This window comes from Sturnira hondurensis, unplaced genomic scaffold, assembly GCF_014824575.4.
Source record: "Sturnira hondurensis isolate 20B ecotype Veracruz unplaced genomic scaffold, ASM1482457v3 Scaffold0000880, whole genome shotgun sequence".
NCBI lineage: Eukaryota > Metazoa > Chordata > Mammalia > Chiroptera > Phyllostomidae > Sturnira > Sturnira hondurensis.
In genome coordinates, this window is record NW_028073511.1 from 17,386,481 (window position 1) to 17,401,921 (window position 15,441).

Genomic DNA, 15,441 nt, shown 5'->3' on the forward strand with positions numbered 1-15,441 from the left:
TTAATTGGCAAAGGCAGGCATTGAATCAGCTTATCCGGCTATAGGGTGTAACTCTGCTATACTTCGTAAAACTGTTAAAATATCAAATGTGCATTAAGTTCTATATGAGTTCAGTGTCAGTAGCTGTTATATTTGGTTAATGTCAAAACATTAGTACTTTAACATAATAAATGTTTAGTTTTTACTCCCCAGAAGTACAAATAGAAGCAGGCAATTCAGGAAAAGTGTTATTCTACTACAGTCATTTAAGCCAGACTGGGGAATTCTCATTAGCAACACATAATTTTTAAATTCATGTTGGATGCTTACAACAAACTAAAACATGGAGAGATAAAGCATAAAGCATAGTGTTCAAGGATTTTATAAAGCTGCCTTAGAAATAGTGAATGCAGCTTTCATTCAGAACCAGTCTCTAAGTCCGAGTCACATGGTTTCTCCCAGACGAAATATTAAGGATGGCAAATATCCTACAGTCTCTGGATGTACACTTTCAAATAAAAAGCTTCTTTCACAAGTACTCTGTCCTCTGTGTTATAGATTGTACTCTTATCCTTAAAGAAATACGTTTATATCAAAAATTCATATCATATTTTAGAGAGAGGGGAGGAGGGAGAGAGATACCTATGTGAGAGAAATACCTATGTTCTGGCCTGTGTGGCTGATTTGGTTGGAATGTCTTCCAGGACATCAACAGGTTGCAGGTTCGATCCCCAGTCAGGGTACATACTTAGTTTGCAGGTTCAGTCCCTACTTGGGGTGTGTATGGGAGGCAACTAATCTATATTTCTCTCTCAAATAGGTATCTCTCTCCTCCCCTCTCTCTAAAATCAATAAGCATTTAAAGATATATATGCACACATTATATTAACATGTATAATTGCCCAAGTGTAATGATATGTCTTTCACAAAATTAAACCTTATAAATTTCTTAGCTTACACAGAACTTTTGGGGTGAAGACAAAATATGGAGGTCAGCTAACACTTCATTAGCATCCTTTATGATAGAGTTTTTATGACTATAAATATTGGCTGGGAGAAATATGTAAATTATTCATTCTACTGTAATCCTCCATTAGGTTTTAATTTTTGTCCTATATGGTAGTTTCCATATGTCCTTTTTTTCTTGTGGGCACTTAACATTGTATTCAGGGTATTCTGGCTTACTGATTTTGCCCCTTGCTTTGTTTAGTATGAGACACGTGCATAGATTTAAATAAGGTTATAGACATATTTCTGTATGCACCTACATGGAGATATAAATATAGAAATATGACTATTTAGCACAATAATCTGTATAGTGTTAATTTTAACCAGCGAAATTTGGTAAATATGTACTTGATATTTTTCTATTCCACTGTTACTACATTTCTGATCCAGTTTATTTTTGTTTTTATTCTGAGCATTTTTAAGGTGGTGAAATACATGTATCAATACAATAATAAAAACGAATATAGTTATTTAATATAATTTATCTACTTTGTCTTTATTTCTAGCCAATGAACCAGAGAAAATAATAACATGAAAAAGACCTGATGAGACTTAGCCACAGCTTTAATAATACTATGGTCAATGGAAATAACATATAACTCTGTAGATACTGGAAAAATAATAACATTTAATGATGCAGAATTGGGAAAAATTGTAAGACTTTTTACCTGCTGTTAAAAGTGCTAAAGTGAAAAAAAAGTGTATATATATATATATATATATATATACTTTATATATATATATATATTCATTGTAACTCACTATTCTGATAACATGTCTCTGTTTGTTTAGCCCAGAAACATATTTTCATTGTATCCATGAAACTTTCATTATGGTTTCCATATATTAATAATTCATAGAATATAAAAATAAATAATACAAGGGATACAAAAATTATAAAACTATCTTCAGTTACGTGGCCAAGGAGATGAACAACATGCCTAGTTCTTTTAGAGTAAACAGCTTCCCAGGATGACTAATGGCAATAAATGATGTTTACTTAGAGTCTGTAGAGATATTAATATAATGGCTATGCGAATTTATATATACACACGCATACATATGTACATAAGTGAATTTACAAATAAAGGTAGTCATGTTGTATTCTGTCTATATTTTATGCCTATTCTATTTACTTAACTAAATTTTATAATTCATCACAAACAAGCAAATAATTATTTGAATTATTTATATACATACACAAATAATATATAAACATGTTTGTACAAATACATAAACACTATATATTTATGCATATATATACTTCAACAAGATCATTTTCCAATATATATTACCAAATAAATCCAAATATAATGAGGAAAATCATGATTATACAAATAATTACTTTCTATTCTTATCTAACTTTCCAAGTGTGGATTTCAATTTTAAGCCTAGAAATACCTTTCAGTTTTCTTAGAAACCTCTGATCCTGGTTTAGAGGTGCATTCTTCAGAAGAGAAACTCGGGGACTCTACAGTGCGAGCTGAAAGGTTAGACATTGATCTAATTGGGCTCTACATACAGCTTTTGACAGAGAACAAAGATATTTCACTTTGATGTCAAGTAAACAGAAAGAAAAAGAAAACAGCAGCAGACTACAGCAATTGTAGAGTGAAAAGCATTTCCTTAATTTTTACCTTTTTAAACTTTTAAGTGTAAAAAATTCTATGATCTAACAGAAGATCTTGAGGAAGTTTAATGTGGATCCACATTCTAAGGCTCAAACCCTGTAAAATATTTAAAGTTTTTCCTATTAAAGAAAACTGTTTATAAGTAGGCACATATATGTGTGCATAATAAGTATGTGTGTATCTATAGATACATAGATACATTATTATATGTGCATAATAAGTATGTGCATATCTATGTTGTGTTTATACATGTGTATACAGGTATATATGTGAATACACATACAAAGAAACATATATATACATATATAACACACATGTGAATTAAATCTTTATCTTTGTGAGCTCTTTAGATTATTGTAAAGTTATATAACATCCTGATATTATTTAATCATTATACTAAAGTAATAGATATAAAAATCACTACAGGTCACTAACACTTGAAAAATTCTGTGGTATGTATGGAAAATAATTATTTAGATTTTAATGTTTTTTATTGATTTTGTAAGAATAAATATAGCTTTCTAATTTCATGTTCCTAAATAACTATTTTCTGAAGGGCAATTATTTGATCAGAAACTTTTAAAATTGTCTTAAAATAGATATTTATTACAATTTATTATATATGCAAATAAATAATTATGCATTTATTCATATTTATACTACAATGCATATTATGAATAAAAATTACCTTGAACTTCACGGAAGAGAAATCAAGAACTTATATCTCTATATTAAATGAGAGAAGTAGAATCACTACCATATTTTTACATTGTCCTATGCCCTTCAAATATGTTACACTGTTAACCTTTACAATATTCTTTTGGAAAAGACATTTTTCTCACTAGCTTCTCAGAAAAATAACTTAAGCTCAGCAAGTTTAAATCGATGTTGTGTTACTGCTGGGAAAACATGTATGTAACACACATTTGGTCTGTGTGACTCCCAAATCTAGGACTTCATTTTAAATTTTGCTTTCCTTATAGCAAGCAAAGCTTTCTAAATCAAATAATTTATATGTTCATTTAAAATCTTGAAATACATGCTATGTATACCTATATTTTGTACACTCAGGATCATGTGTCAAGCTTTAATTTTATATGTAGGTTAACATTAAATTACAACTTCTTGTTTTGTGTAATTCCCATGGTAAGCACAAAGAGAATACTGGTAGGAGAGATACAAAAGAAATGGTCAATGAATCAAAGCATGTCACACACACCAAAAAGTAATGAAACAGGAAATAAGACTGAAAGGGAAAAAATATGGGCAACCTACTTGCATAACATACAGAAAATAACAAAATGGTGACAGCAAGCCCTTCTCTTTCAGCAATTATTTTAATTAATGGATTAAACTATTTGATCAAAATACAGAGTCTCTGGATAATTATTTTTTAAAAAGATCTGGTATATGTTGTCTACAAGGGACTAACTTTGACACAAAAACATATAGACTGACAGTGAAAACATGGAAAAAGATATTCCATAAACATGGCAGTCAAAAGAAAGCAATGTGCATTTCAGACAAAAGAGGCATTAAGCCAAAAGTTATCAAAAGAGACAAAGAAGGAGATTATAGTGATAAGGAGATCAACTCATCAGGGGATATCATAATTTTAAGTATATAGACACCTAACACTAGAGCACCCAAATATATGAACCAAACATTGAGAGATTAATGGAAAAAGTAGACATTAACAGAATAACGGTAGGGAATTTCTGTACTCCCTTTGTAACAGAGCATAGAACAATCATAGAAATCAATAAGAAAACATGGGAACTCAGACCTGCAAACCAAACAACTTCTGTTCAATTCCCAGTCAGGGCACATGCTTGGGTTGCAGGCCAGTTCCCAGAATGGGATTCATGAGAGGCAACCATACATTGCTATTTCTCCCCCTCTCTCCTTCCCTTCCCCTCTAAAGATAAATAAATAAATAAATGTTTAAAAAAAAAAGACTGAGAGAAAGAATGGTTGTTAATGTTTTTTAAAAAAAGAAAAGAAAACATGGGACTCGAACAATGCCTTAGAAGAATTACATCTAACGGACTTATGAAGAACACTCCATTCAATAACACGGAATGTACATTCGTCTCAGGCACACAAAGAATGTTCTCCAGGACATATCCCACATTAGGTAACAAAATGTCTTAAGTATAATTGACATCATGCTAAGCACGTGTTCTAACTATGAAATAAAACTAAAAATTAAAAGCAAAAGGAAAACAAGAAATTTCACAAAAATGTGAAAATTAAACAACACCCTCTGGAACACTAAATGGGCCAAATAATACAGCACCAGAGAGGTTAGAAAATCCCTAAAGAGAAACTCAAATGAAAACATAGCATATCGAGCTACGGAAGGCAGTAGAAGCAGTATTAAAAATAAAAAGTTTATAGTTGTAAATACCTATACTAAAAAATAAGAAAGATCTCAAATCATTAACTTCATTTTATACCTGTAGGAACTAGGGAAAAATGAACTATATCAAATTAGCATTAAAAAGAAGTAACAAAGATTAGAATAGTAGTGAACATAACAGAAAATAGAAAAATGCAGATATAAATAATACTGAGGTTATTTTATAAAGAGTGAAAACTTTGGCAAATACTTAGCTAGAATAAATAACAAAGAAGACCCAAAGAACAAAAATCAAAAACAAAAGAGAAGACATCACAACTGATACCACAGATATAAAATAGATCAGAACAGACTATTACGCAAGCAAAATCTCAGAGACATAGACAGCAGTATGTTGGTTACCAGAGGATGAAATTGAGAGTAGTAAAGAGTAAATGGGGTCAAATATATGGTAATGGAAGAAGAAATGACTTCAGGTAGCAGGCATACAATGTAATACACAGAAAATTTAATATAAAATTGCACACTTAAAACATATGTAATCCTATTAACCAATGTCACTCTAGTCAATTTAAATAAAGAGGAAAAATAGACTTATGGACAATTATACTACTATAAATTGTACAATCTAGAAAAAATGAGTAAATTGCTACATGTATAAAATCTATCAAGATTGAATCATGGAGAGAAAAAAAAAACTGAACAAACCTAAACTAGTAAGAAAATTGAATCAGTAATCAGAGACTTCCCAAAGAAGACTTGCTGTTAACATAGCAGCATAAGCAGACAGGGCTCACCTCTGCACACAAATTGGAAATCTGTTGGAAAGCAAGAAAGCAAGAAAAAGCAAGAATTGGAAAGCAAGAAATTGGAAATCCATTTGAAAAAATAATGAAAGAAAATTTCCCTAATTTAGTGAAGGAGATAGACATGCAAGTACAGGAAGCACAGAGAGTTCCAAACAAGATGGATGCAAAGAGGCCAAGACACATCACAATGAAAATATCAAAGGTTAAAGATAAAAAAGAGAATCCTAAAATCAGCAAAAGAAAAGAAGTTAACTACCTACAAGGGAGTTCTCATAAGAGAGTCAGCTGATTTCTCAAAAGAAACTGCAGGCTAGAAAGGATTGGCAAGATAAAGAACTTCCCAGACAAAAACAAACAAACAAAAAACCCTAAAGGAGTTCATCATTACCAAACCATTATTATATGAAATGTTAATGGGACTTATTTAAGAAAAAGAAGATCAAAGCTTTGAACCATACAATGGCAAAAATACAAATCTATTAACAATTGAATCTAAAAAACAAACTCAGCAAACAAGAACAGAGACAGAATCATGGTTACAGAGAGAGTTTTGATGGCTGCCAGATGAGAGGGGTGTGTTGGGGAATGGGTGAAGAGGTGAGGGGATTAAGTATAAATAGAAGTTACAGAACCACCACGGGGGTACAAAACACAGAAGAGAAAATGGAGTAGCTGAAGAACTATATACACGACCCACGGACATGAAGAATGCTGGTGGTTTGCCTGAAGGATTGAGGACGCTGGGCTGAGGGAGGTCAAAGAGGGAAAAGTCTAGACATCTGTAATAGCATAATTAATAGCATGTAATTTTTAAAAAATTCCCAAGAAATAAAAGCCCAGGTCAGATTGCTTAATCAGAAAATTCTATTGAATATATAAAAAAGAATTGACATCACTCCTTTTCAATCTCCTCCAAAAAATTGAAAATGAAGGAACATTTCACAGTGATTTTATAAGGCCAGTATTATGATAATACCAAAACAGAACACTACAAATGAATCAATATTCTCAACAAAATAGTAATAACCTAAATTCAAAGGTCATAGTAAACCCTCACAGGGGCTCAGTGGATTAGAGTGTGGTCTATGACACCAAAAGGTTTTGGAGTTGGATCCCTGATCAGTGAACACGCCTAGGTTGCGGGTTGGATCCTCTGTCCAGGCACCTGTGGAGGTAACCAATGGATGTTTCTCTCTCACACTGATGTTTCTCTTTCTCTCTCTCTCTGCAACCAGCACCCCACACTCGCTTCCTCTCTAAAACTGATAAAAATACTTAAGTGAGGATTTATTTTTTAATTTACAGTAAAAGAGTCATACATACATCATGACTAAGTGGAATTTAACTCTGGAATGCAAGGAGGGTCCAACACACAAAAATCAATGCATGTAATACACCATACAAACAGAATAGAGGATAAAAAATCACATGATCATCTTAATAGAATTTTTTTGAAAAGCATTTGACATTTTTCAACTTTAAAACTAGGAAGAGAAGGAAATTAGCTCAGTATAATAAAGACCATCTATGAAAAGCCCACAGTTAATATTAAATTAATTGATAAAAACTTAAATATTTTCCCTTAAAATCAGGAATGTCTCACTCTTACCATTTTATTCAACAGCATAATATTAAAGTTCTGGTGAAAATAATTATTCAAGAAAAACAAAAAAGCATCCAAATTAGAAAGGAGAAAAGGTAAAATGATATATTTTCAGATGACATAATCTTACATATAGATATCATGAAGATTTTACACAAAAAGTGTTAAAAATAACAAATTAAATAATCGAATTTGCATAATAAAAATAAAACCTACACACAAAAATCAGTTTTTATATGCTAATTATGCACAATCTGAGGGTAATTTAAAAAACAATCTCATTTATAATACCATCAAAAAGAATAAAATACATAGGAATCAAGCAAGAAAAACTTATAAAGCCAAAACATACAAAACAATGATAAGAAGAAATTGAGGAATACACAAATAACTAAAAAGACATCCTGTGTTTGTGGATTGGAAGACTTAATATTGTTTAAATGTCCCTACTACACAAAATGATCTACAGTTAAGTGCAATTACCATCAAACTCTCAGCAGCTTTATTTGTAAGAAGTAGAAAAAAAAGTTAGAGTTTCAAAGGATCCAAATAGCCAACACAATTTTGAAAGAAAAACAAGGCAGAGGCCTCACATTTCATGACTTAAAAACATATTAGGAAGCCAGAGTAATCAAAGCAGTACAATAATGGTATCAAGACAGACATACAGCCCCAAGAAAGAAAATCTACATTCACATACAATCAAATCATCTCCAACAAGAATGCCAACACTACATAATAGGGAAATGTTAGTCTCTTTTAAAAATGGTGCTGAGAAAACTGGATATCCACATATAAAAATATATTTGACAATTGCCTTATACATATGCAAAAAGTAACTCAATACTGATTAATGCCTAAATATATGACCTAAATTAAAAACCTTTGAGAAGCCAACAGCAGAGAAGCTTCACAACTTTGTATTTAGCAATGATTTCTTGGATATAACACCAAAGCACAGGCAATAAAAGCAAAAATAGGCAAATAGGACTATATCAAATTTTGAAACTTCTGGGCATCAACAGTTAAAAGAAAACCTACAGAATGGGAAAAAATGTTTGCAAATCATATACTTGATAAGAAATTAATATTCAGGATATATTATAAAGAACTCTTACAATTCAACAATAATAACAGCACAACAACAACAAATAGCCTATTTTAAATATGGTCAAGGGACTTAAATAAATATTTATACAAAAAAGGTATACAAATGGGCAAACAAGCACATAAAAAGTGCTCAACATCTCTAATCATTAAGAAAATGTAAATCAAAACCACAGATACAGTGCCTCACACCCACTAAGAATGCCACCACAAATAAAAAAAACAAACAAAAAAATATAGCGAGTGTTGGTGAGGTTGGTTTTGATTCAGCATTGCCCTTGAAGTTCAAGTGACTACATGAAATCTATAGCTAACCTTAGTTGTTCTATGAAATAGTACAAAATAAACTAAAGTAGATATCAATCACCACAAACGACCTCAAAATGGAAAAGTCTAAAAAGTTTTCACTCCATCAACAGTATATATCATAGTCTTCAATTTACATGTTATGTTAATGAAAATTCAGGCAAAGCATTTCAAATGCTTTTCAAGTTTATGCTAGAATTGATTTTCATGTGAACTTTTTAAAACAAGATCTAATCTACAGTGGAGAGTTGTTTTGAATATGATAGTTTCTTACATGAAATTTAATTCAGCCTCATGGATCATTAACTATTCACAAAGTATCCAAAAACAGGTCTCCTGTGACATCTTATCATGTAGAATTCTTTAAAAAGAGAGCCCTTTGGAAATATAACTATCCTGCCTCACTCAAATTTAGCATTTGTAGAAACTTGTCAAATTTTCGATGAAGCTGAACAACAAAGTTCGTTAATGAATATCTTGTACTTTTATCCAACAGTAATTTTTCTTTCAAAATTCTCTTTAAAATTGAAATGTGTTGCCTAATACTAACCTTATATTTATAGTAAGAATGAATAAAGACATGTATATAAATAGCAAATCTTATTGTTCAAAAAATAAAAACCTTCAGAAATAAAAGATTTGTATCATATTCTCAGACTTTAGTTTAGAATATTAATGATTGAATTTAAGAAAAATAATTATTACAATTAAGCTTTATAAGTATTATTTGTTATTGGCAGTAGTTTATGAAAAATACTGTTACGAAACATATATACTATTGATATTAGATATTTGACTTTCTTTTATTTATGTCAATATGTCATTCAAATACTGAAAGTTATTACTTAGATTTGAAAATGAGGTGTATATAATGAGAAAATATATGAGAAAACTAAGTTCTGCACATTTTCCTGTTGCTCATTATGCACAGAGCTAATACTGTCACTATATGTGGCTTCTCCAGATGGCAAGTACATCAGTGGGAGATTGGGAAAACTTGTAAAATCAATTACAATTGCAGGTAAAATTAGACTTGGATGGAAAATCATTAATATGTTGAATATGCATCTGTTTACAATTCTTGGAACCATTTAAGAACATTTCTATCCTATTCTAACTCACGAGCTTTTCACATGTAGCAATTGCTAAGCCTCTTCTGTCTGAATTAAGACCATATGTGAAGCTTAGGTGTATCCCCAAGGTGTCTGTCTGCAGCAACTGATGTCTAAACCATTGTTATATCTTGATGTCCAGTGAGTCTCAGGGACATAGGAAGCTAAATGAGTTGATTAAACGAACACTTCTGTTTTTTTTAATGTACGTGCTTGTAAAATTTAATATTTAATAATTTGTGGAATTTAACAAGACTTGAGATTAAATTTATTTTTATTCATATTAAAATATCTAATTATAATGAAAATGCCTTCTAAAACTTTTATTGGGAGTACATTGATTCCCTCATATTCTACACTCTCTTTAGAGTATCAGAATATAAAATCCAGTAAATTAGAATCAAGAAACAAGTTGAACACTATTGAAATACTTCTTAATAAATTATATGACGTGCATATTGTGTATTTTCTAGGGATGTTGTATCATTAAAACATGAGAGAGAGAAACATTGATGTGAGAGAAACATTGCTAGGTTGTCTCCCATACACACTTGACCAGTGATCACACCCACAACCCAGGTATGTACTGTGACTGGGGATGGAACCAGTTGAATCAGCAGTTTTTGTGCATGGGATGACCCTCCAACCTTCTGAGCCACCCACCCTGAGTTATAATAAGACTTTGTGAAATAGTGCCATTTCATAGAATATCCTACCCAAAGATATGTAAAAAAATTAGTAATTATAAAAGTCTTAGGGCATGAATATTTAAAATATGTAAAAATATGCTACATACAAATACACACTATATAGTCATTTGAGCCCTTATATTTATATATTCTATCATACCTGAAAGTTTTATAAGTTCTGCAACATTTTTATTGAATGGAAAGGCAAATATTATGAAATCCTAAATTATGAAATCATATGTAGAGATGAAAATGCAAGTAACTTTTGTTATGTAAGGATTTTTTAATTATAAAAATGTGATCAATGTCACTCTTCTTACTACATGTAATTTGTTTTGGGTTATATAGTTATTTTCACAAAAGTATGTCATTTGTATTAAAATGTAATTAACTCATGATGATATGTTAAAATAAATTTCTAAATAGATTTTTTAATTCTTAGTTTTCATTATAAATATGGTAAGCATTGACATTTAAAAGCCACATAAACAAACACTACTTGGCGTCCTCAATTTTTTTTTTACTGTAAAGGGTCTGTAAGGTCCAGAACTTTGAGAATGATTGCACAAGAGCACACATTGGCATTATTATTGTGGTTTCCAAGGCAGTTCCCAAGGAGGTGAGAAGTGGTTAGTGGAAGTGGGTGATACCTTACTCCTTTCATTTACAAAGCATAGATACACATATAGTACATGAACAGATGTATAGTACATGCGGTACTAAATTCCTTGTAGGACTGTGAATATTAGGAGAAAAAATCTAAACTGGCCACTAGCGGAAGGTAATCATGGACAAAAATCTTATAAGCCCTACTCTAGGTTAAGTTTAGGTCTTATAAGAGAATACAGAGTGTGTTTACTTAGCCTCAGAGTGTTTGCAGAAGACCATCCACTCCATAGCCATTTTCTATCCTCTAACTACAATGTATTGCAACTCATTTGCTTGCTTGGATCTTTGGAAAGGAACCCCCACAATCACATAATTGCCATGCCTCATTGTCAGATCATTGTAGGCCTATCATGTCTTCCTTATTCTGGTCATCCAATTCCCTCTTGTCTCAGTGCACCCTTAGCCTTTCCATGTCTCTTTAGGGTCAGAAACAAATGGGATCTTGCTTGCTTTTTTTTCATGTCGTATCTTCTTTGAAAGCATCAGGCATCTGCTTCAGATTTCTTCTCTTCTGTATAAACTTTAATCTGCCCTTTTCAGTTGACTTCTTGAATGCCATCGTGGTACATGATCCATGGGCGATAATATTGCCTCTCAAATTTTAGGGTAGAGGATAGAGTGGCTTGATTTTTTTTTTTTTGCCCTTGGATCTTTAACCTCTTCTCCATGATGGACAAAGAAAGAAAATATCACATGGACACTTCTCAAGGAATCAGTAGCTTCTAAACCCCGATTATACCATCTCCAAACTTCATTTATTTTACAAAAAAAAAAAAAAACTTCGTCAATTCTCTGGTTAGGGACAGCTGACACCACATCCATAAGTAATATTAAGAACATGATTGTATTCGTTGTAGCCATACACTTGCTGAAAAAATTAAATGAATAAAATAAAAAATGTAATTCACCTATTTCACCCGAGTGTGTCCGTGATGAAGCAGTAAATGCTATTAATTTTATTAAATCTCATCTTTGAGAATATATCACTTTTATCGTTTGTGGGACAAAATGGAAATTGTATACAAGTATTTCTATTTAAACAACATCTAACTGATGTTTGTCTCAGGAAAAAGCATTTGGGAGATTGAATTCTACACCGAACTAGTCTCAGTTATTTCAGTAGCACATAGAGAATAGGACATTGTCCTCGAGAGTGACCCAAGATGGTGGTGGAGTAAGTGGAAGTTACACTCACCTCCTCCCAGAACCAAATAAGAATTACAACTGAATTATAAAATAATCAACCTAAATAACCAACTGAAGACTAACTAAACTGTAGTCTGATAAACAAAGATACACAGAAGAAGCCACTGAATGATTTATAGAGAGGGGAGAGCTGTGAAAAGGCCTGGTCTTGCACCCAGGTACAGCTGTTTTGAATCTCAGCTGCAAAGATCCCCCCTGCAAAGTGAGGGGTCTCAGCACCATTCCAGGCACTGCACCCCAACGCACCATAACTGGAAAGAGAAGCCTGCATGTTATCTTACTGTGAAAATCATGGGGATTTTGTCTGCCTGAGTGAGATGGGAGACTGTTAGAAACCCAGGCATCCACTTAAAGATCCAGCAAAACAAGTCTTGTTCATGGACACTCATCACAAACTCTAAGTGGAGGGTCAGTGGCTCAGCTCGGACTGGAGTCATCCAGGAAGGTGCTGCTTTGTGTAGCTTCAGGGAGAGGTCTACACAATGTTCCTGAGCGGAGCCCCTTTCCCACATCACCCACAAATGCCATGTGTCCTGGGTGTAGCACTTGCCTCCATATGGTATCATCTGGGGAGATACACTAGCTCCAGGCTCCTGACTCTGTTTGCCCCTCCTGCCGAGTGCTCCTCACTGCTGAAGAACCAGTTAGCTGCGGCCTGTCTGGGCCTATGGTGCAGTCATTTTTGGAAGGCCTTTGAGGATGTTGGGGAATCCTCAGGGGACTTCAGAGATGCACAGGGTGACAGTTGTATGCCCTGGGGTGAGGGCCATCTTTCCTCACACACCCAGACAAGTGCTACTATTCTTGTACAGAGTCCTTTCTCCGCATGGCCAATTTTTATTCTGTTTTGTTAATTTATTTTTTAATTTATTTAATTATTTTTCAAGTATAGTTTTCTGTGTATTACTCCCATCCCATTCCACCCTCCGTGCTCCTCCCTCCCTCCCATTTCCACCCTTCTCAGTTGTTGTCCATGTATCCTTTATATTTGTTCCTCTAAATCCCTCCCCTATTTCCCCTGAAATTCCTTCCCCTCTTCCCTCTGATCACTGTCAGCCTGTTCTCTATTTCAGTGTCTCTGGTTATATTTTGCTTGCTTGTTTGTTTTGTTGTTTAGCTTCCTGTGAAAGGTGAGATCATATGGTATTTGTCCTTCAACACCTGGCTTATTTCACTCAGCGTAATGCTTTCCAGTTTCATCCATGCTGTTGCAAAAGGTAGGAGCTCCTTCTTTTTTTCTGCTGCATAGAATTCCATTGTGTATATGTACCATAGTTTTTTGATCCATTCATTTACGGATGGGCACCTAATTTGCTTCCAACTCTTGGCTATTGTAAATTGTGCTGCTATGAACATTGGGGTGCATATGTTCTTTGGGATTGGTGTTTTAGGGTTCTTAGGATACAATCCCAGCAGTGGAATTGCTGGGTCAAAAGGCAGGTCCAATTTTAGTTTTCTGAGAAAATTCCATACTGTTTTCCATAATGGTTGTACCAGTCTGCAATCCCACCAACAGTGGACCAGAGTCCCCTTTTCCCCACACCCTCTCCAACATTTGTTGTTTATTATTTTGTTTATGATAGCCATTCTCACCGGTGTAAAGTGGTATCTCATTGTGGTTTTAATTTGAATGTCTCTGACAGCAAGAGATATTGAGCATCTCTTCATGTGTCTCTGGATTCTCTGTATGTCCTCCTTAGAGAACTGTCTGTTCAAGTCCTTTCCCCATTTTTTAATTGGGTTGCTCGTCTTCTTTGAGTGGAGTCGAGTGAGTTCTTTGTACATTTTGGAGATTAAACCTTTGTCTGAGGTATCATTGGCAAATATGTTTTCCCATACAGTTGCTTGTCTTTTTATTTTAATGCTGTTTTCTTTTGCAGCGCAGAAGCTTTTTATTTTGATGAGATCCCATTTGTTTATTCTTTCCTTTATATTTCTTGCTCTATGGGACATATCAGTAAAAATGTTGCTGCGTGAAATGTCTGATATTTTCCTGCCAATGTTCTCCTCTAGGACTTTAATGGTGTTACAGCTTGTATTTAAGTCTTTTATCCACCTTGAATTTATTTTGGTGTATGGTGTAAGTTGGTGCTCGAGTTTCATTTTTTTTGCATGTAGCTGTCCAGTTCTCCCAACACCATTTGTTGAAGAGGCTATCTTTACCCTATTTTATGTTACTGCCCCCTTTGTCAAATATTAATTGACTGTAGAGAGTTGGGTTTATTTCTGGGTTCTCTGTTCTGTTCCATTGGTCTATGTGCCTGTTTTTATGCCAGTACTAGGCTGTTTTGATTACAGTGGCCTTGTAATACAGTTTGATATCAGGTATTGTGATCCTTAGTCTAATGAACTCTACTGGTCTCACCCTGACAAATCTCTGAGAACTTACACCAAAGGCCTGCAAAGTCCAGGCAGGTGGCAGTGGGCTTTTCTCTACCTGGGGACTTTGGATGAGTGATTTCGGACCTACCACTAGCACCAGTTGATAATCTGTATCAACTTGGTGAACACCACTCAACGCTACCCAGTGACTTTCTTAGAAACTACCTTATGTAACTCATGTACTGTTAGAGGCTCTTTCAGTGATTGAGCCTAAAAGGCAGCCAACAGGCAGAGATGGAGCTTAGCATGCCTTGTGATCTTTGCTAAGCTTCTCTAGGATTGGTACTGATGGAAGTTGACCCCAGTATGCAACTTGGCCCCTCCTATGCACACCAAGATCCAGCAGAGTCAACCACAAGATATGGATCACTTTCTACCTCTCCACAGGTAGCCCATGGCTGGTCACAGACAGAATTTGACATTAACCTGCACTGTAGTCCCTCCTCAGAAGCTCCACAACCAACGCAGTTGATTGTGAACTTCAGATACACCGAAGCATGACTCTATGAACTCCACAAGTGGCACATATAGAGAAGATCTTGGTAGCCACCAGACACTGCTGGGGTAAATTCTGCATC